Source organism: Columba livia, unplaced genomic scaffold, assembly GCF_036013475.1.
Source record: "Columba livia isolate bColLiv1 breed racing homer unplaced genomic scaffold, bColLiv1.pat.W.v2 Scaffold_483, whole genome shotgun sequence".
In the NCBI taxonomy this organism is placed as follows: Eukaryota; Metazoa; Chordata; class Aves; order Columbiformes; family Columbidae; genus Columba; species Columba livia.
The window spans coordinates 43113-61911 of record NW_027043520.1 but is presented as its reverse complement, the minus strand read 5'-3'; the positions used below and the strand labels follow the sequence as shown (position 1 = coordinate 61911).

At 58.7% G+C, this 18799-nt stretch overlaps 1 long non-coding RNA gene across 1 annotated transcript; it reads left to right on the top strand.

The window, feature by feature from the left end:
* Positions 1 to 12301: 12301 nt before the first annotated feature.
* LOC135578099 (uncharacterized) lies at positions 12302 to 12984 on the top strand. The gene is made up of 3 exons (XR_010469446.1): positions 12302 to 12615; positions 12699 to 12776; positions 12866 to 12984. It is a non-coding gene; the product is annotated as an uncharacterized LOC135578099 (long non-coding RNA).
* Positions 12985 to 18799: the final 5815 nt, after the last annotated feature.

The window sequence follows — 18799 nt, the reverse complement described above, 5'->3', positions numbered from 1 at the left end:
GATTAGGGTTAGGGTTAGGATTACGGTTAGGGTGAGGTTTAGGTTTGGTTTAGGGTTAGAGGTAGGTTAGTTTAAGTTTAGGGCCCGACAGGGCCTGCCAGAGCCTGTCCAAGCCCGCGAGAGCGCGACAAGGCCCGCCATTGCCCGACAAGGGAACATTCCCATTGCCCATGGGAACAAGGTGGCTGTCCTGATGGGCGTGGCCATCTCGGCTGCTATGTCCCTGCTGGTGGGCGGGGCCATGGCTGTCATGGCTGCCAAGCCTGTGCTGGAAGGGTGGGGCTGAGGTGGGCGGGGCCTGCCTAGGGTGGCCATTTTGGGGTGGGGCCCAAGGTGGGTGGTGGGGCCTGTGACTCTGTTTGCCCCTGACGGCCATCTTGGAAAAGGGCAGCGCTGTGCCGCTGCCATCCTGACGTTGCTCCCCCAGGGCCATGTTGGGGGATTTTTAACCTGGTTTTGGGGCCAATTCTCACCCAATAAAATTAAATAATGTAGAAAAACCTTAAGCATGTGGTTTGTTCCATTTCCAGTGAAGGATTTGGGGGTGGGTTTTAGGGTTGAGGGTGGGGCTGAAGATGTGGGCGGGGCCAATGCCAACCCCACCTCCCTCCCAAGCTCTCCCCAATGTGCCTTCCCGAAGGGGTGTGCCCCAACCAGGCCCCACCCCCTTTCCAAGCACCTCACCCTCCCAGCTGGGCTCCTCCCCCTTGACCCACACTTCACCCCCATTGGTGGGCTCCCTGCAGGGGGTGTGGCCTACAGACCTACAACTCCTTCCCCTCCCCTGCTGAGCCATGTACCCGACAGGGCATGACAGGGGCAGACAAAGCTCAAGAAAGACCAACAGAGCCAGGCAGGGCCCGAGAGAGCTTGAGAAAGTCCGACAGAGCCCGACAGGGCCCGAGAGAGCTTGACGGGTCCTCACAGAGCCTGACAAAGCTTGGCAGAGCCCAACAGGACCCGTCAGGGCCTGACAAATCTTGTCAGTTCCTGATAGAGCCTCAATGTGTATGACAGAGCCCTGGGGGTCTCAACAGAGCCTGAGAAATCTTGACAGGGCTCAGCAGAGCCCAACAGGTCTCAACAGAGCCCTACAGAGCCCATCAAAGCCTGACACAGCCTGACAGAACCAACAGGTCTCGACAGAGCCCTACAGAGCCCATCAAAGCCTGATAGAGCCTGACAGACCCAACAGGTCTCGACAGAGCCCTACAGAGCCCATCAAAGCCTGATAGAGCCTGACAGACCCAACAGGTCTCGACAGGGCCCTACAGAGCCCATCAAAGCCTGACAGAGCCTGACAGACCCAACAGGTCTCGACAGGGCCCTACAGAGCCCATCAAAGCCTGACACAGCCTGACAGACCCAACAGGTCTCGACAGGGCCCTACAGAGCCCATCAAAGCCTGATAGAGCCTGACAGACCCCAAGAGGTCTCACAGGGCTTCCCAAAAACCAACAGTGTCTGACAGAGCCCGACAGGAGTGCAGGTGCTGTCACTTCCAGTGAGGGTCCAGGTGATTTGATAAGGGTGGTAGGTGGGGCCTGGGGTGATTGACCCCTCCCCTTTCCCAGGGGATTGTGGGAAGGGGTGGGCGGGGCTCAGGGTATTTGAGCCCCAGTCCCCAGGTGGGGAGCTCATTCTGCTGCTGGGCTGCTTGGATGCTGGTTCTCTGCTGCTCCTTTAGCAGTCGGCAGCTTTTGAGCTGTTTAAGCTACATGGGCAGATGTGTTTGGAGAAGTGGAGATGTCTGCTTGAGGTAGGACCTTCAGGAGCAGAGAAGTTTCAATAGCAGCTGTAGTTGAAAATATGTTTGTAACTATTTTTTGTTTATTGAATCAGTTCCTGGTACTTTGTGTTTTCCCTAAATTCCTGATTGCAATGGAGATGGGGTGTTAATTCTTGGTTTGTATTGGTGTGTAACAAGTTGCTGATACAATCTCTCCTCCTAGGATGCTCAGGTTATCTACCAGGGGTTAGGATGAGCATCTCGTATCTGCAGGTGGAGTTTTAGCATTTCTGAAGGAAGCAGCAGGACCATAAGGCAGAGTGTCTTTCAAGATACGGGGTGGCTCATCGCCTCCCTGATCACCCACAGAACAGTGTGTTGTCCACAGAACCTTTGCAGTGTGCGGTGAACCCTGGTAGATAGTTCAAATGTAACTCCCAGAACTCCGTCAAGGCGAGCGATGGCGAGGGAACTAGTACGGACAACCATGATCTGAGTGCTCATTATTGTGTATGTGTTTTTGTATTGTGGGTGATGAAGGGGAAAGTGGCAACTTTCTGGTTTGTCCCAAGGACTACAGTTCTTTGGCTTCTCGCCATCGTAGGCGTCACCAGCGCTGAGGGTTTGTGACCGCGCCAGCGGCAGGACACGCCGACCGGACCGCCCTGGAGCTCAGCAGGAGGTGGGTGTCGCGGACGGACTCGGCGTTTGCCCCGCGGCGCTGTGTGCCGGCGCGGCTTAGCGAGCGTGTGCTTTCTCGTGCTCCTGCAGGCGCTGAAGAGGAACCCGGCGACGCGGGAAGACGGCCGTTGGCGCACGTGGCGTTTTCCTCTGCCGAAGATGGGTTCGGTCCCTCGGCCCTCTGAAAGCTAAGTGGAGGCGCGAGGGCTGGGAAGGGGCCGGGAATGGCAGGGCCGGGGGGTTTAGCTCTGCTAAGGGCAAGGGCCGTCCAGGAACTGCGCCCTTGGCGCGGGTGAAGGGCCCGGGGACCTTTACCGTGCGATGCCAGCGTGTGCCGGGCAGGGCAGCTCCAGCCTGCGTCTGCGTTGTGGTGTAGTTCGGGAAGCCTGCCTTGCGCCCGTCAGCCCATCCTGGGGTCTCGTTGCGTTCCAGGGGCACGACAGGCCTCTCGGGTGCCACCCCGGGATCTGGAACGCCGGTGCCGATTGGGCGCCGGTTTTCTGGTGTCGGCAGCCGAAAGCGTGGCGGGTTCTTGCCTTTCGGCCGCTTCTGTTCAGGGGTGTTTGCGGCGTTGTCCTGGGCTGTGCCGGCAGCTCTAGCCATCCAGTCTCAGGGACTGGAGCTTCAAGATGCTGGGAAGAAGTTCTTAGGTTTTTCATCAGCTTCTCGTTTGGTTGCGCCGTCTCTGCTCGGTCGTGGCGCTGCCGCCGTCTCGTCAGGAGCCGTGACGTTGGGCTCCTTTTCCGTTTGGGGTTGCAGGAGAGGGTCCTCGCCTCACCGCTGCCTTCCCGTAGATTATTGGGATCGATGCCCTTCTGGTCTCGGAGTGTCGTGTTCGTCGTGAAGCATTTTTGGTGCTGTGGCCGTGGCGTGGTCTATAAGGTTCTGCGGAGCGTCTGTCGGTCCGGGTGCGCGTTTGGCTCGGAGCTGCTCTGCCCGGACGCGTAGAGGCAGGGGAGGGTGGACGGAGCTCTGGCGGTCCCCGGTTAACATGCTGACGCGTTGAATTGCGTGGGCAGAGGCGGTGCGGTCATCTGGGATGGAGTGGCTGTGGGCAGGGGAGCGGAGGGTCCCCGCGCAGGCGTTTGAGAGCCTCCACGAGAGCTTGGGACGTTACTGCGCCACAGAAAGCAGACCTGTGGGCTGGTCAGGCTGTTGATGGGCTGCTGGGTGACTCGCTGAATAACCTGATTTCAGGAGCAGAGGGACAACTTGGCCCGGAAGAGCGACGGAGGAGGCGAGCTGTGCGCCGTAAGCAGGTGGGTCGGTGGGTGGTGCCAGAGGGGAGCTGTGCCGTGTGGCTCTAGCTAAGCTCGGTCGTTTCTCTGTTTCCTAGGTGCGAAGCGAAGAGGAAAGCGGGCTGTCGGCAGCTCAGCTCCTCGGGCCAGGTGAGCACGGAGTGCTGGGCCGAAGCGGCAGCTCGTTTCAGGTCCCGTGTTGCTGGCGCGGGTCCGAGCGTCCTTTGGTGGTGTTTTACAGGCGGCAGCTGAGCGTCTCGGCGGTCCGCGGCGTGGCAGTCAAAAGCAAGGGCGGCCGGGTGGGCGAGCGGCCCAGGTAAGGGAGGGCGAGCTGGGACCGTCTGCGGGCAGGCTGTGTTTTTGGGAGGCGTCCGAGCGCGTGCCTCTGGTTTTGCGGGTGCCGCAGACGAGCCGGCAGGGGCGAAGCCGCACGCCGGCCGGCAGCCGAGAAGGTGAGGCGGCGGTGGGCGTTGCGGAGCCCGGTATTGCCCGGTGTCTCGCTTCATCTTTTCCTTCTCGCTTTGCAGGCGCTTTGTGGGCCCTCTGGACCGGGAGGAGCATTTGCGGTGAGCCGGGCTAGGGGCGAGGAGGAGCGTGGGGCCGGGGACTCGTTCCCGGCGCCACGGTTTCTTTTGCTTCTCGCCGTCGTAGGCGTCACCAGCGATGAGGGTTTGTGACCGCGCCAGCGGCAGGACACGCCGTGGAACTAAGCGGGAGGCGGGTGTCGCGGAAGGGGTCGGAGTCTACCCCACGGCACCGTGTGCCGGCAAGGCTTAGCGAGCGTGTGCTTTCTCGTGCTCCTGCAGGCGCTGAAGAGGAACCCGGCGACGCGGGGCACGTGGCGTTTTCCTCTGCCGAAGATGGGTTCGGTCCCTCGGCCCTCTGAAAGCTAAGTGGAGGCGCGAGGGCTGGGAAGGGGCCGGGAATGGCAGGGACGGGGGGTTTAGCTCCGCTAAGGGCAAGGGCCGTCCAGGAACCGCGCCCTTGGTGCGGGTCAAGGGCCCGGGGACCTTTACCGTGCGATGCCAGCGTGTGCCGGGCAGGGCAGCTCCAGCCTGCGTCTGCGTTGTGGTGTAGTTCGGGAAGCCTGCCTTGCGCCCGTCAGCCGATCCTGGGGTCTCGTTGCGTTCGAGGGGCACGGAAGGCCTCTCGGGTGCCACCCCGGAATGTGGAACGCCGGTGCCGATCGGCGTAGCGCCGATCGGGCGCTGGTTTTCTGGTGTCGGCAGCCGAAAGCGTGGCGGGTTCTTGCCTTTCGGACGCTTCTGTTCAGGGGTGTTTGTGGCGTTGTCCTGGGCTGTGCCGGCAGCTCTGCTCTCTATCCGTCCAGTCCAAGGGACTGGCACTTCTTCCCAGCATGTTGAAGGTTTTAGGTCTTGTAGCAGCTTCTCGTATTTGCGCCGTCTCTGTGTGTTTTGCGCCAGTGCCGCCGTCTCTGTGTGTGTTTTGCGCCAGTGCCGCCGTCTCTGTGTGTGTGTTTGCGCCAGTGCCGCCGTCTCTGTGTGTGTTTTGCGCCAGTGCCGCCGTCTCTGTGTGTGTTTTGCGCCAGTGCCGCCGTCTCTGTGTGTGTTTGCGCCAGTGCCGCCGTCTCTGTGTGTGTGTTTGCGCCAGTGCCGCCGTCTCTGTGTGTGTTTTGCGCCAGTGCCGCCGTCTCTGTGTGTGTTTTGCGCCAGTGCCGCCGTCTCTGTGTGTGTTTTGCGCCAGTGCCGCCGTCTCTGTGTGTGTTTTGCGCCAGTGCCGCCGTCTCTGTGTGTGTTTTGCGCCAGTGCCGCCGTCTCTGTGTGTGTTTTGCGCCAGTGCCGCCGTCTCTGTGTGTGTTTTGCGCCAGTGCCGCCGTCTCTGTGTGTGTTTTGCGCCAGTGCCGCCGTCTCTGTGTGTGTTTTGCGCCAGTGCCGCCGTCTCTGTGTGTGTTTTGCGCCAGTGCCGCCGTCTCTGTGTGTTTTGCGCCAGTGCCGCCGTCTCTGTGTGTTTTGCGCCAGTGCCGCCGTCTCTGTGTGTTTTGCGCCAGTGCCGCCGTCTCATAAGAGGCCGTAACGTTCGGCTCTCATTTTTCTGGGGTTGCAGTAGAGGCTCCTCGCCTCACCACTGCCTCCCCGCAGCTTATTTTTGCTGTTGCCGTCTCTGGTTCGGAGTCATTTTTGTTGTGGAGCATTTTTGGTGTTATTGCTGTCGGGTCGTCTATAATGTTGCGTGGAGCATCTGTCTAAGCACGTGCGCGTTTGGCTCGGAGCTGCTCTGCCCGGAGGTGTAGAGTCAGGAGCGGGCGGACTGAGTTTAGGAGTCCACGATTGATCTGTGGACACGTTATCCTGCGTAGGCAGAGGTTGTGCGGTCATCTGGGATGGAGTAGCCGTGGGCAGGGGAGCGGACAGTCCCTTCCCCAGTGGTTTTTGGGACTCAATCAGACCTTCTTGTGGGATTCCTGAATAGAAAGCAGACCTGTGGAACGGTCAAGCTGTTGATGAGCTCCTGGGTAACTTGTTGAATACCTTGATTTCAGATGCAGAGGGACAACTCAGCACGAACGAGCGACGGAGGAGGCGAGCCGAGCGCCGTAAGCAAGCGGGTCGGTGCGTGGTGGGAGCAGGAAGCTGTGCCGTGTGGCTCTAGCTGAGTTTGGTCGTTTCTCTCTTTTCTAGGCGTGAAGCAAAGTGGAAAGCTGGGTATCGGCAGCGCAGCTCCTCTGGCAAGGTGAGCACGGAGCCGTGGTAGGGGCGAGCAGGAGCGTGGGGCCAGGGATTCATTCAAAGAGCTACAGTTCTTTTGCTTCTCGCCGTCTGAGGCGTCACCAGCGATGAGGGTTTGTGACCGCGCCCGCGGCACGGAACGCCGTGGAACTAAGCGGGAGGCGGGTGTCGCGGACGGGGTCGGAGTCTACCCCACGGCACCGTGTGCCGGCAAGGCTTAGCGAGCGTGTGCTTTCTCGTGTTCCTGTAGACGTTGAAGAGGAACCCGGCGACGCAGGAAGATCCCCGTTAGCGCACGTGGTGTTTTCTTCCGTCGAAGAGGGGTTCGGTCCCTCGGCCCTCTGAAAGCTAAGTGGAGGCACGGGGGCTGGGAAGGGGCCGGGAATGGCAGGGACGGGGGGTTTAGCTCTGCTAAGGGCAAGGGCCGTCCAGTAAGCAGGTGGGGCGGTGCGTGGTGTCAAAGGGAAGATGTGCCTCGTGCCTTTATACTGTGCGCTCGCTCAGCTTAGCGAGCGTGTGTTTTCTTGTGTTGCTGTAGATGCTGAGGAGGAACCCGGTGATGCTGGAATATCCCTGTCAGCGCACGTGGCGTTTTCTTCTGTTGAAGATGGATTCAGTTTCTCGGCCCTCTGAAAGCTAAGTGGAGGCTGGGGGCCTGGGAAGGGGCTGAAAACTGCGGGGAGGGGGGTTAAGTTCAGTTCGGGGCAAGGGTTATCCGGGAACAGTCTCCCTTGGGCAGGTGAAGGGTCCAGGGAATTTCACAGCGCGGTGCCAGCGTGTGCCGGGCAGGGCAGCTCCAGCCAACGTCTGCGTCGCTGTGTAGTTCGGGAAGCCTGCCTTGCTCCTGTGTGACGATCCTGGGGTCTCATCGCGTTCGAGGGACACAAAAGTTTACTCGGGTGCCATTCCGGGATTTGTAACACCGGTGCCGATCGGGCGCTGGTTTTCTGGTGTCGGCAGCCGAAAGCGTGGCGGGTTCTTGCCTTTCGGCCGTTTCTGGTCAGGGCTGATTGTGGCGTTGTCCTGGGCTGTGCCGGCAGCTCTAGCCATCCAGTCTCAGGGACTGGAACTTCAAGATGCTGGGAAGAAGTTCTTAGGTTTTTCATCAGCTTCTCGTTTGGTTGCGACGTCTCTGCTCGGTTGTGGCGCTGCCGCCGTCTCGTCAGGAGCCGTGACGTCGGGCTCCTTTTCCGTTTGAGGATGCAGGAGAGGCTCCTCTCCTCCCCGTAGATTATTGGGATCGATGCCCTTCTGGTCTCGGAGCGTCGTGTTCGTCGTGGAGCGTTTTTGGCGCTGTGGCCGTCGCGTGGTCTATAAGGTTCTGCGGAGCGTCTGTCGGCCCGGGTGCGCGTTTGGCTCGGAGCTGCTCTGCCCGGACGCGTAGAGGCAGGGGAGGGCGGACGGAGCTCTGGCGGTCCCCGGTGAACCTGCTGACGCGTTGAATTGCGTGGGCAGAGGCGGCGCGGTCATCTGGGATGGAGTAGCCGTGGGCAGGGGAGCAGAGGGTCCCCGCGCAGGCGTTTGAGAGCCTCCACGAGAGCTTGGGACGTTATTGCGCCACAGAAAGCAGACCTGTGGGCTGGTCAGGCTGTTGATGGGCTGCTGGGTGACTTGCAGAATCACCTGATTTCAGGAGCAGAGGGACAACTTGGCCCGGAAGAGCGCCGGAGGAGGCGAGCTGTGCGCCGTAAACAGGTGGGTCGGTGGGTGGTGCCAGAGGGGAGCTGTGCCGTGTGGCTCTAGCTAAGCTCGGTCGTTTCTCTGTTTCCTAGGTGCGAAGCGAAGAGGAACGCGGGCTGTCGGCAGCTCAGCTCCTCGGGCCAGGTGAGCACGGAGTGCTGGGCCGAAGCGGCAGCTCGTTTCAGGTCCCGTGTTGCTGGCGCGGGTCCGAGCGTCCTTTGGTGGTGTTTTACAGGCGGCAGCTGAGCGTCTCGGCGGTCCGCGGCGTGGCAGTCAAAAGCAAGGGCGGCCGGGTGGGCGAGCGGCCCAGGTAAGGGAGGGCGAGCTGGGACCGTCTGCGGGCAGGCTGTGTTTTCGGGCGGCGTCCGAGCGCGTGCCTCTGGTTTTGCGGGTGCCGCAGACGAGCCGGCAGGGGCGAAGCCGCACGCCGGCCGGCAGCCGAGAAGGTGAGGCGGCGGTGGGCGTTGCGGATCCCGGTATTGCCCGGTGTCTCGCTTCATCTTTTCCTTCTCGCTTTGCAGGCGCTTTGTGGGCCCTCTGGACCGGGAGGAGCATTTGCGGTGAGCCGGGCTAGGGGCGAGGAGGAGCGTGGGGCCGGGGACTCGTTCCCGGCACCACGGTTTTTTTTGCTTCTCGCCGTCGTAGGCGTCACCAGCGCTGAGGGTTTGTGACCGCGCCAGCGGCAGGACACGCCGACCGGACCGCCCTGGAGCTCAGCAGGAGGTGGGTGTCGCGGACGGACTCGGCGTTTGCCCCGCGGCGCCGTGTGCCGGCGTGGCTTAGCGAGCGCGTGCTTTCTCGTGCTCCTGCAGGCGCTGAAGAGGAACCCGGCGACGCGGGAAGACGGCCGTTGGCGCACGTGGCGTTTTCCTCTGCCGAAGATGGGTTTGGTCCCTCGGCCCTCTGAAAGCTAAGTGGAGGCGCGAGGGCTGGGAAGGGGCCGGGAATGGCAGGGACGGGGGGTTTAGCTCCGCTAAGGGCAAGGGCCGTCCAGGAACCGCGCCCTTGGCGCGGGTCAAGGGCCCGGGGACCTTTACCGTGCGATGCCAGCGTGTGCCGGGCAGGGCAGCTCCAGCCTGCGTCTGCGTTGTGGTGTAGTTCGGGAAGCCTGCCTTGCGCCTGTCAGCCGATCCTGGGGTCTCGTTGCGTTCGAGGGGCACGAAAAGCATCTCGGGTGCCACCCCGGGATCTGGAACGCCGGTGCCGATTGGGCGCTGGTTTTCTGGTGTCGGCAGCCGAAAGCGTGGCGGGTTCTTGCCTTTCGGCCGCTTCTGGTCAGGGCTGATTGTGGCGTTGTCCTGGGCTGTGCCGGCAGCCGTGCTCTCTAGCCATCCAGTCTAAGGGACTGGCACTTCTTCCCAGCATCTTGAAGGTTTTAAGTCTTGTAGCAGCTTCTCGTATTTGCGCCGTCTCTGTGTGTTTGCGCCAGTGCCGCCCTCTCTGTGTGTTTGCGCCAGTGCCGCCCTCTCTGTGTGTTTGCGCCAGTGCCGCCCTCTCTGTGTGTTTGCGCCAGTGCCGCCCTCTCTGTGTGTTTGCGCCAGTGCCGCCCTCTCTGTGTGTTTGCGCCAGTGCCGCCCTCTCTGTGTGTGTGCGCCAGTGCCGCCCTCTCTGTGTGTGTGCGCCAGTGCCGCCGTCTCTGTGTGTGTGCGCCAGTGCCGCCGTCTCTGTGTGTGTGCGCCAGTGCCGCCGTCTCATAAGGGGCCGTGACGTTCGGCTCTCATTTTTCTGGGGTTGCAGTAGAGGCTCCTCGCCTCACCACTGCCTCCCCGCAGGTTATTTTTGCTGTTGCCGTCTCTGGTTCGGAGTCATTTTTGTTGCGGAGCACTTTTGGTGTTATTGCTGTCGGGTCGTCTATAATGTTGCGTGGAGCATCTGTCTAAGCACGTGCGCGTTTGGCTCGGAGCTGCTCTGCCCGGAGGTGTAGAGTCAGGAGCGGGCCGACTGAGTTTAGGAGTCCACGATTGATCTGTGGACACGTTATCCTGCGTAGGCAGAGGTTCTGCGGTCATCTGGGACGGAGTAGCCGTGGGCAGGGGGGCAGACAGTCCGTTCCCCAGTGGTCTTTGGGACTCAATTAGACCTTCTTGTGGGATTCCTGAATAGAAAGCAGACCTGTGGAATGGTCAAGCTGTTGATGAGCTCCTGGGTAACTTGTTGAATACCTTGGTTTCAGATGCAGAGGGACAACTCGGCACGAAAGAGCGACGGAGGAGGCGAGCCGAGCGCCGTAAGCAAGCGGGTCGGTGTGTGGTGGGAGCAGGAAGCTGTGCAGTGTGGCTCTAGCTGAGTTTGGTCGTTTCTCTCTTTTCTAGGAGCGAAGCAGAGTGGAAAGCTGGGTATCGGCAGCGCAGCTCCTCTGGCAAGGTGAGCACGGAGCCGTGGTAGGGGCGAGCAGGAGCGTGGGGCCAGGGTTTCGTTCAAAGAGCTACAGTTCTTTTGTTTCTCGCCGTCTGAGGCGTCACCAGCGCTGAGGGTTTGTGACCGCGCCCGCGGCACGGAACGCCGTGGAACTAAGCGGGAGGCGGGTGTCGTGGACGGGGTCGGAGTCTACCCCACGGCACCGTGTGCCGGCGCGGCTTAGCGGGCGCGTGCTTTCTCGTGTTCCTGTAGATGTTGAAGAGGAACCCGGTGACGCAGGAAGATCCCCGTTAGTGCGCGTGGCGTTTTCCTCTGCCGAAGATGGGTTTGGTCCCTCGGCCCTCTGAAAGCTAAGTGGAGGCACGGGGGCTGGGGAGGGGCCGGGAGTCGCAGGGACGGGGGGTTTAGCTCCGCTAAGGGCAAGGGCCGTCCAGTAAGCAGGTGGGGCGGTGCGTGGTGTCAAAGGGAAGATGTGCCTCGTGCCTTTATACTGTGCGCTCGCTCTGCTTAGCGAGCGTGTGTTTTCTTGTGTTGCTGTAGATGCTGAGGAGGAACCCGGTGATGCTGGAATATCCCTGTCAGCGCACGTGGCGTTTTCTTCTGTTGAAGACGGATTCAGTTTCTTGGCCCTCTGAAAGCTAAGTGGAGGCTGGGGGCCTGGGAAGGGGCTGAAAACTGCAGGGAGGGGGGTTAAGTTCCGTTCGGGGCAAGGGTTATCCGGGAACAGTCTCCCTTGGGCAGGTGAAGGGTCCAGGGAATTTCACAGCGCGATGCCAGCGTGCGCCGGGCAGGGCAGCTCCAGCCAACGTCTGCGTCGCTGTGTAGTTCGGGAAGCCTGCCTTGCGCCTGTGTGACGATCCTGGGGTCTCGTTGCTTTCCAGGGGCAGGAAAGGCCTCTCCTGTGCCATCCCAGGATCTGGAACGCCGGTGCCGATCGGGCGCCGGTTTTCTGGTATCGGCAGCCGAAAGCGTGGCGGGTTCTTGCCTTTGGGCCGTTTCTGGTCAGGGCTGATTGTGGCGTTGTCCTGGGCTGTGCCGGCAGCTCTACCCATCCAGTCTCAGGGACTGGAACTTCAAGATGCTGGGAAGAAGTTCTTAGGTTTTTCATCAGCTTCTCGTTTGGTTGCGACGTCTCTGCTCGGTTGTGGCGCTGCCGCCGTCTCGTCAGGAGCCGTGACGTCGGGCTCCTTTTCCGTTTGAGGATGCAGGAGAGGCTCCTCTCCTCCCCGTAGATTATTGGGATCGATGCCCTTCTGGTCTCGGAGCGTCGTGTTCGTCGTGGAGCGTTTTTGGCGCTGTGGCCGTCGCGTGGTCTATAAGGTTCTGCGGAGCGTCTGTCGGCCCGGGTGCGCGTTTGGCTCGGAGCTGCTCTGCCCGGACGCGTAGAGGCAGGGGAGGGTGGACGGAGCTCTGGCGGTCCCCGGTTAACCTGCTGACGCGTTGAATTGCGTGGGCAGAGGCGGTGCGGTCATCTGGGATGGAGTAGCCGTGGGCAGGGGAGCGGAGGGTCCCCGCGCAGGCGTTTGAGAGTCTCCACGAGAGCTTGGGACGTTATTGCGCCACAGAAAGCAGACCTGTGGGCTGGTCAGGCTGTTGATGGGCTGCTGGGTGACTTGCAGAATCACCTGATTTCAGGAGCAGAGGGAAAACTTGGCCCGGAAGAGCGACGGAGGAGGCGAGCTGTGCGCCGTAAGCAGGTGGGTCGGTGGGTGGTGCCAGAGGGGAGCTGTGCCGTGTGGCTCTAGCTAAGCTCGGTCGTTTCTCTGTTTCCTAGGTGCGAAGCGAAGAGGAAAGCGGGCTGTCGGCAGCTCAGCTCCTCGGGCCAGGTGAGCACGGAGTGCTGGGCCGAAGCGGCAGCTCGTTTCAGGTCCCGTGTTGCTGGCGCGGGTCCGAGCGTCCTTTGGTGGTGTTTTACAGGCGGCAGCTGAGCGTCTCGGCGGTCCGCGGCGTGGCAGTCAAAAGCAAGGGCGGCCGGGTGGGCGAGCGGCCCAGGTAAGGGAGGGCGAGCTGGGACCGTCTGCGGGCAGGCTGTGTTTTCGGGCGGCGTCCGAGCGCGTGCCTCTGGTTTTGCGGGTGCCGCAGACGAGTCGGCAGGGGCGAAGCCGCACGCCGGCCGGCAGCCGAGAAGGTGAGGCGGCGGTGGGCGTTGCGGAGCCCGGTATTGCCCGGTGTCTCGCTTCATCTTTTCCTTCTCGCTTTGCAGGCGCTTTGTGGGCCCTCTGGACCGGGAGGAGCATTTGCGGTGAGCCGGGCTAGGGGCGAGGAGGAGCGTGGGGCCGGGGACTCGTTCCCGGCGCTACAGTTCTTCGTTTCTCGCCGTCGTAGGCGTCACCAGCGCTGAGGGTTTGTGACCGCGCCAGCGGCAGGACACGCCGACCGGACCGCCCTGGAGCTCAGCAGGAGGTGGGTGTCGCGGACGGACTCGGCGTTTGCCCCGCGGCGCCGTGTGCCGGCGTGGCTTAGCGAGCGCGTGCTTTCTCGTGCTCCTGCAGGCGCTGAAGAGGAACCCGGCGACGCGGGAAGACGGCCGTTGGCGCACGTGGCGTTTTCCTCTGCCGAAGATGGGTTTGGTCCCTCGGCCCTCTGAAAGCTAAGTGGAGGCGCGAGGGCTGGGAAGGGGCCGGGAATGGCAGGGACGGGGGGTTTAGCTCCGCTAAGGGCAAGGGCCGTCCAGTAAGCAGGTGGGGCGGTGCGTGGTGTCAAAGGGAAGATGTGCCTCGTGCCTTTATACTGTGCGCTCGCTCAGCTTAGCGAGCTTGTGTTTTCTTGTGTTGCTGTAGATGCTGAGGAGGAACCCGGTGATGCTGGAATATCCCTGTCAGCGCACGTGGCGTTTTCTTCTGTTGAAGACGGATTCAGTTTCTTGGCCCTCTGAAAGCTAAGTGGAGGCTGGGGGCCTGGGAAGGGGCTGAAAACTGCAGGGAGGGGGGTTAAGTTCCGTTCGGGGCAAGGGTTCTCCGGGAACAGTCTCCCTTGGGCAGGTGAAGGGTCCATGGAATTTCACAGCGCGATGCCAGCGTGCGCCGGGCAGGGCAGCTCCAGCCAACGTCTGCGTCGCTGTGTAGTTCGGGAAGCCTGCCTTGCGCCTGTGTGACGATCCTGGGGTCTCATCGCGTTCGAGGGACACAAAAGTTTACTCGGGTGCCATTCCGGGATCTGCAACGCCGGTGCCGATTGGCGTAGCGCCAATTGGGTGCCGGTTCTGTCGTATCAGCATTTGAAAGCGTGGCAGGTCCTTGCGTTTTGGATGTTTCTGGTCAGTTGTGTGTTATGGCGTCGTTGAGGGCTGCGTTGGCAGCTCTGCTTTCTACCCATCCAGTCTTGGGGACTGGCACTTCTTCCCAGCATCTCTGTGTGTTTGCGCCAGTGCCGCCGTCTCTGTGTGTTTTGCGCCAGTGCCGCCGTCTCTGTGTGTTTTGCGCCAGTGCCGCCGTCTCTGTGTGTTTTGCGCCAGTGCCGCCGTCTCTGTGTGTTTTGCGCCAGTGCCGCCGTCTCTGTGTGTTTTGCGCCAGTGCCGCCGTCTCTGTGTGTTTTGCGCCAGTGCCGCCGTCTCTGTGTGTTTTGCGCCAGTGCCGCCGTCTCTGTGTGTTTTGCGCCAGTGCCGCCGTCTCTGTGTGTGTTTGCGCCAGTGCCGCCGTCTCTGTGTGTGTTTGCGCCAGTGCCGCCGTCTCTGTGTGTGTTTGCGCCAGTGCCGCCGTCTCTGTGTGTGTTTGCGCCAGTGCCGCCGTCTCTGTGTGTGTTTGCGCCAGTGCCGCCGTCTCTGTGTGTGTTTGCGCCAGTGCCGCCGTCTCTGTGTGTGTTTTGCGCCAGTGCCGCCGTCTCTGTGTGTGTTTTGCGCCAGTGCCGCCGTCTCTGTGTGTGTTTTGCGCCAGTGCCGCCGTCTCTGTGTGTGTTTTGCGCCAGTGCCGCCGTCTCTGTGTGTGTTTTGCGCCAGCGCCGCCGTCTCTGTGTGTGTTTGCGCCAGCGCCGCCGTCTCTGTGTGTGTTTGCGCCAGCGCCGCCGTCTCTGTGTGTGTTTGCGCCAGCGCCGCCGTCTCTGTGTGTGTTTGCGCCAGCGCCGCCGTCTCTGTGTGTGTTTGCGCCAGCGCCGCCGTCTCTGTGTGTGTTTGCGCCAGCGCCGCCGTCTCTGTGTGTGTTTGCGCCAGCGCCGCCGTCTCTGTGTGTGTTTGCGCCAGCGCCGCCGTCTCTGTGTGTGTTTGCGCCAGCGCCGCCGTCTCTGTGTGTGTTTGCGCCAGCGCCGCCGTCTCTGTGTGTGTTTGCGCCAGCGCCGCCGTCTCTGTGTGTGTTTGCGCCAGCGCCGCCGTCTCTGTGTGTGTTTGCGCCAGCGCCGCCGTCTCTGTGTGTGGTTTGCGCCAGCGCCGCCGTCTCTGTGTGTGGTTTGCGCCAGCGCCGCCGTCTCTGTGTGTGGTTTGCGCCAGCGCCGCCGTCTCTGTGTGTGGTTTGCGCCAGCGCCGCCGTCTCTGTGTGTGGTTTGCGCCAGCGCCGCCGTCTCTGTGTGTGGTTTGCGCCAGCGCCGCCGTCTCTGTGTGTGGTTTGCGCCAGCGCCGCCGTCTCTGTGTGTGGTTTGCGCCAGCGCCGCCGTCTCTGTGTGTGGTTTGCGCCAGCGCCGCCGTCTCTGTGTGTGGTTTGCGCCAGCGCCGCCGTCTCATAAGAGGCCGTGACGTTCGGCTCCTTTTTTTTCTGGGGTTGCAGTAGAGGCTCCTCGCCTCACTGGCTTAGCGAGCGCGTGCTTTCTCGTGCTCCTGCAGGCGCTGAAGAGGAACCCGGCGACGCGGGAAGACGGCCGTTGGCGCACGTGGCGTTTTCCTCTGCCGAAGATGGGTTCGGTCCCTCGCCCGCTTCTGTTCAGGGGTGTTTGCGGCGTTGTCCTGGGCTGTGCCGGCAGCCGTGCTCTCTACCCATCCAGTCTCAGGGACTGGCACTTCTTCCCAGCATCTTGAAGTTTTTAGCGTTTGCCGCAGCTTTTTGCGCTGGTGTTGCTCTCTCTGTTTGTTGTGGCGGTGCCATTTCATAAGGGTCCGTGGAGTTCTGTTCCTTTTTATTCTGGTGTTGCAGCAGAGGCTCCTTGCCTTCCCACTGCCTCCCTGCAGGTTGTTTTGATCGATGCCACGTCTCGTCTTGGAGTTGTTGAACATTTTTGGTGCTGTTTCAGTCATGTGGTCTATCACGTTCTGTGGAGTCTTGTTGTGCACATGTGCATGTTGGGTGGGAGCTGTTGTGCCCAGAGTTGTAGAGCCAGGGGTGGGTGGACTGAACTCTAGGTGTCCACCGTTAATTTGTTGACATATTAAATTGCATAGGCAAAGTTTGTACGATCATCTGGCACAGAGTTGCGATGGGTGGGAGGGTGGACATTCCCTGTACTGGTGTTTTACAGTTCATACTCAAGACTGTTGTTAACTCATGTTTTCTGTAGTGTGATGTTTTTTCAGAGTATTCTAACTTTTCTTTTTTTTTTGTTTAGGTGACCACATTGTTCATATGACTGTAAATAGTATCTACAGCTGCACAAATCAACTACCTGTCTGAGGTCAGTACAAAGGATCCTCTGAGAATCAAGAAGACCCCAGAGTCAGCTGTTGCTATTGGACTGTATTGTCACTTTTCCATGTGACAGATGGGACCTGACACACCAATGTGATGTTTACCGAGTTCACTTTATTGTCGGACTTTATACAAAGCTGCCCTCTCCACGTGCCTTGCAACAATGTGATTGGTTGTATCACATGCTATACAATAACGTGATAGGCTGCATGCACTGTCCACGTGCTCTGCACACGTGTGTCTGGCGCTTGCTCATTCACTGTTACCTTCTCATGGGGCTCCTTTTGTTTCTTTTGTCTCTGGCTTCACCTCTCAGCCAGGCTGGCGACAACCCCATCCCCCCGGGGCGGGGGGGGGGACTCTGCCTCGCTATCTCCCCCTCGTTAATATTTTATTAAATAAAAAATACCCTGTATTTCACACTGTCTTCAAAGCATACAGATTAAGAACATTAAGGCTAATATAATTACAATTAACAAGAACAGTTCCATTTTCAATATTCCTTTTAACCAGCAGGGTATCCAACTCAGAAAACCCAACATCTTCTGTTATTTTAATGTTCAGCAAATCTTCTATCTTATGAAGAGTTTGGTTGTATGTGTTGTTTGAAGTTAAAATATAGCTGTGACCATGGCCCATAACACAAAATCAATCGCTGCTCTGTTTTACAAAGTGGTGTGACAATCTTGAAGCACTGCCCCCCATGCTTAGCAGAACTAAGACCTTGTTATGCCTTAAACATCTGGTTTTTGTTACATGGGGAGGAAGAGAGAGATGACACCTCATCTTATCTTTCCCAAAGTTTTATGGCTATGAAGGCAGACGCCTTGGAAGATAAGGACAATTGACAGTGTTGCCGTGAAAGGTTTCACGGCCTAATTGGGATGATAGAGATGAACCATCTGTCGAACAGCCAACTACCAGAAGAGACCACGAACCAACAGCTACCCCTGACGGGCGAGACATCTCGCTTCTGCTCAGTACCGTGAACTTCTCCTAGTTTGAAGACCCCAGAGCTGTTCCAGAAGAGTCTTCCTAATTCGCAGGAAGAGCGAGCAGAGGGAGGAGATGAACCGCCTTCTACTATCTTGCATGTAAATGAACCGGCTTATTAAACAACCTCACGTACGATACAGGTCACCAGCATGTAAATCTTCAACGCGTCCCCCACTCCAGAGGTCGTCACAGGACCGACGTGCCTGTGGAGTGGTGATATCTTACTCTTTGTCTCTCTCTCTCTGCCTTTCTTTTTCTGATATCTTAGTTTTCCTCTTCTCTGTCTCTCTTCCTTTTCCTTACAATGTTATTTATATGTTTAAGTTCTGCTGCTAAAGTCTTGTTAAGTTTCGCATTACAGTTACTAATTGTTGCCAATCCACTGCTTTTAGAAGGGTTTTTGCTGACAATGTATTGATAAGTTTTGTGCTATTATAACATACTTTTGCCAAGTCACTGATTGCTGTAATTTGTATACCACCACGCGCTTCTAGTAAATTCATAATTGGACCCCCCCAGCGATCGTCTGTCATTCATTTCACATTGCCGCGCAACACCTTTGAGGTTAAGGGTTGTCATAATTGTAACAGGTTTCTTATTTTTTCGCTAGGGAAGGTCTCACCCGCTTCGTTGAGATCCACAAATGTTTATGGTTACCTGTAGAAACACAAGCATATCCCCTTCCCCAGGTTATTAATCATGTAGGACCTTCCCATTGTTGCGTTGTCAGATTAAACACACTATAACCTTAAGTACATTCTTGGGCAAGTCTCTGACATTTTTTATATGGTGCATAAGAACAGGTTCCATTTTAGTCTCACTTTTAGGATAAAGCCAGTTCAGCACATGCAGTCCCTTTATCAAAACCTCTTCTGGACTGAGACCAATTCCCCCTTGTTTTTTCAAAACACATGAAAGACTTTTCAGGGTGCCCTGTGCACGCTCGATAATTGCCCGGACAATAGAACTATAAGGGACACCAAACGGGTGTTGTACATTCCACCGGACGAGGAAGGTTGCAAGTGTGTCAGAACGATATGGGAGACCATTATCTGTTTTGATCTGTGTAGGAACACCCGTGACAGCAAAAGCTCGTAATAAATAACGCTTCACCGCTTTTGCATTTGCTGAGGACTCCCGCAGCAGTCCTGAACAGGTATCTACGAACGCGCTAATGTACTTTTGTCGGCCAAACGGTGCAAATTCAGTAATATCAGTTTGCCGTAACTGGCCTGGCTGCGAGCCCCGAGGATTCACTCCTTTTTGCCGCAAAGGCATTATGCGGGCACAATCGGGACAAGCTGTAACAACAGATGGAGCTTGTTCCTCGGTCAGCGCAAACCGCTTTTGGAGCGATGCTGAGGACAGACGGAAGTACTCGTGAGCCTGTCTGGCTTGTTCAAAAGGAGATACTTCTGTCACTGCTCTAATTTGTCTATAACGTTGTTTCCCTCAACTAGACCACCTGGTAGGTTAGAGTGGCTTTTTATATGCATTATAAACACTGGCAGTGTCCTATAATCTAACACATTCCACAAATCTAACAATGCTTCAATAAACAAGGCATTGGAAACTCGCCTCAAAAGCGCTCTACGTAGTCTTTGTATAACTCCCACAACATAAAGAGAATCTGCTACCGGATTAATTGAGCAGTTATGCCATTTTTGTAACGCTGCTAAGCGTATCGAGGGCAGTTTCTTTTAACATGTCCCGTCTGTACGCAAGTAAAACACGCTAGGCCGTCACAAGAAGGGCTTCGGCCTTTCATCGCCGGCTAAAAACGCTGCAGCCGAACCCTCAGCGTCGGCTCGAGCGTGTATTTTTGCCTTTTCTACCTCCCGTTGCATAATCGGTACCCGTGTACAAGCTTCCACCATCTCCGCCCGA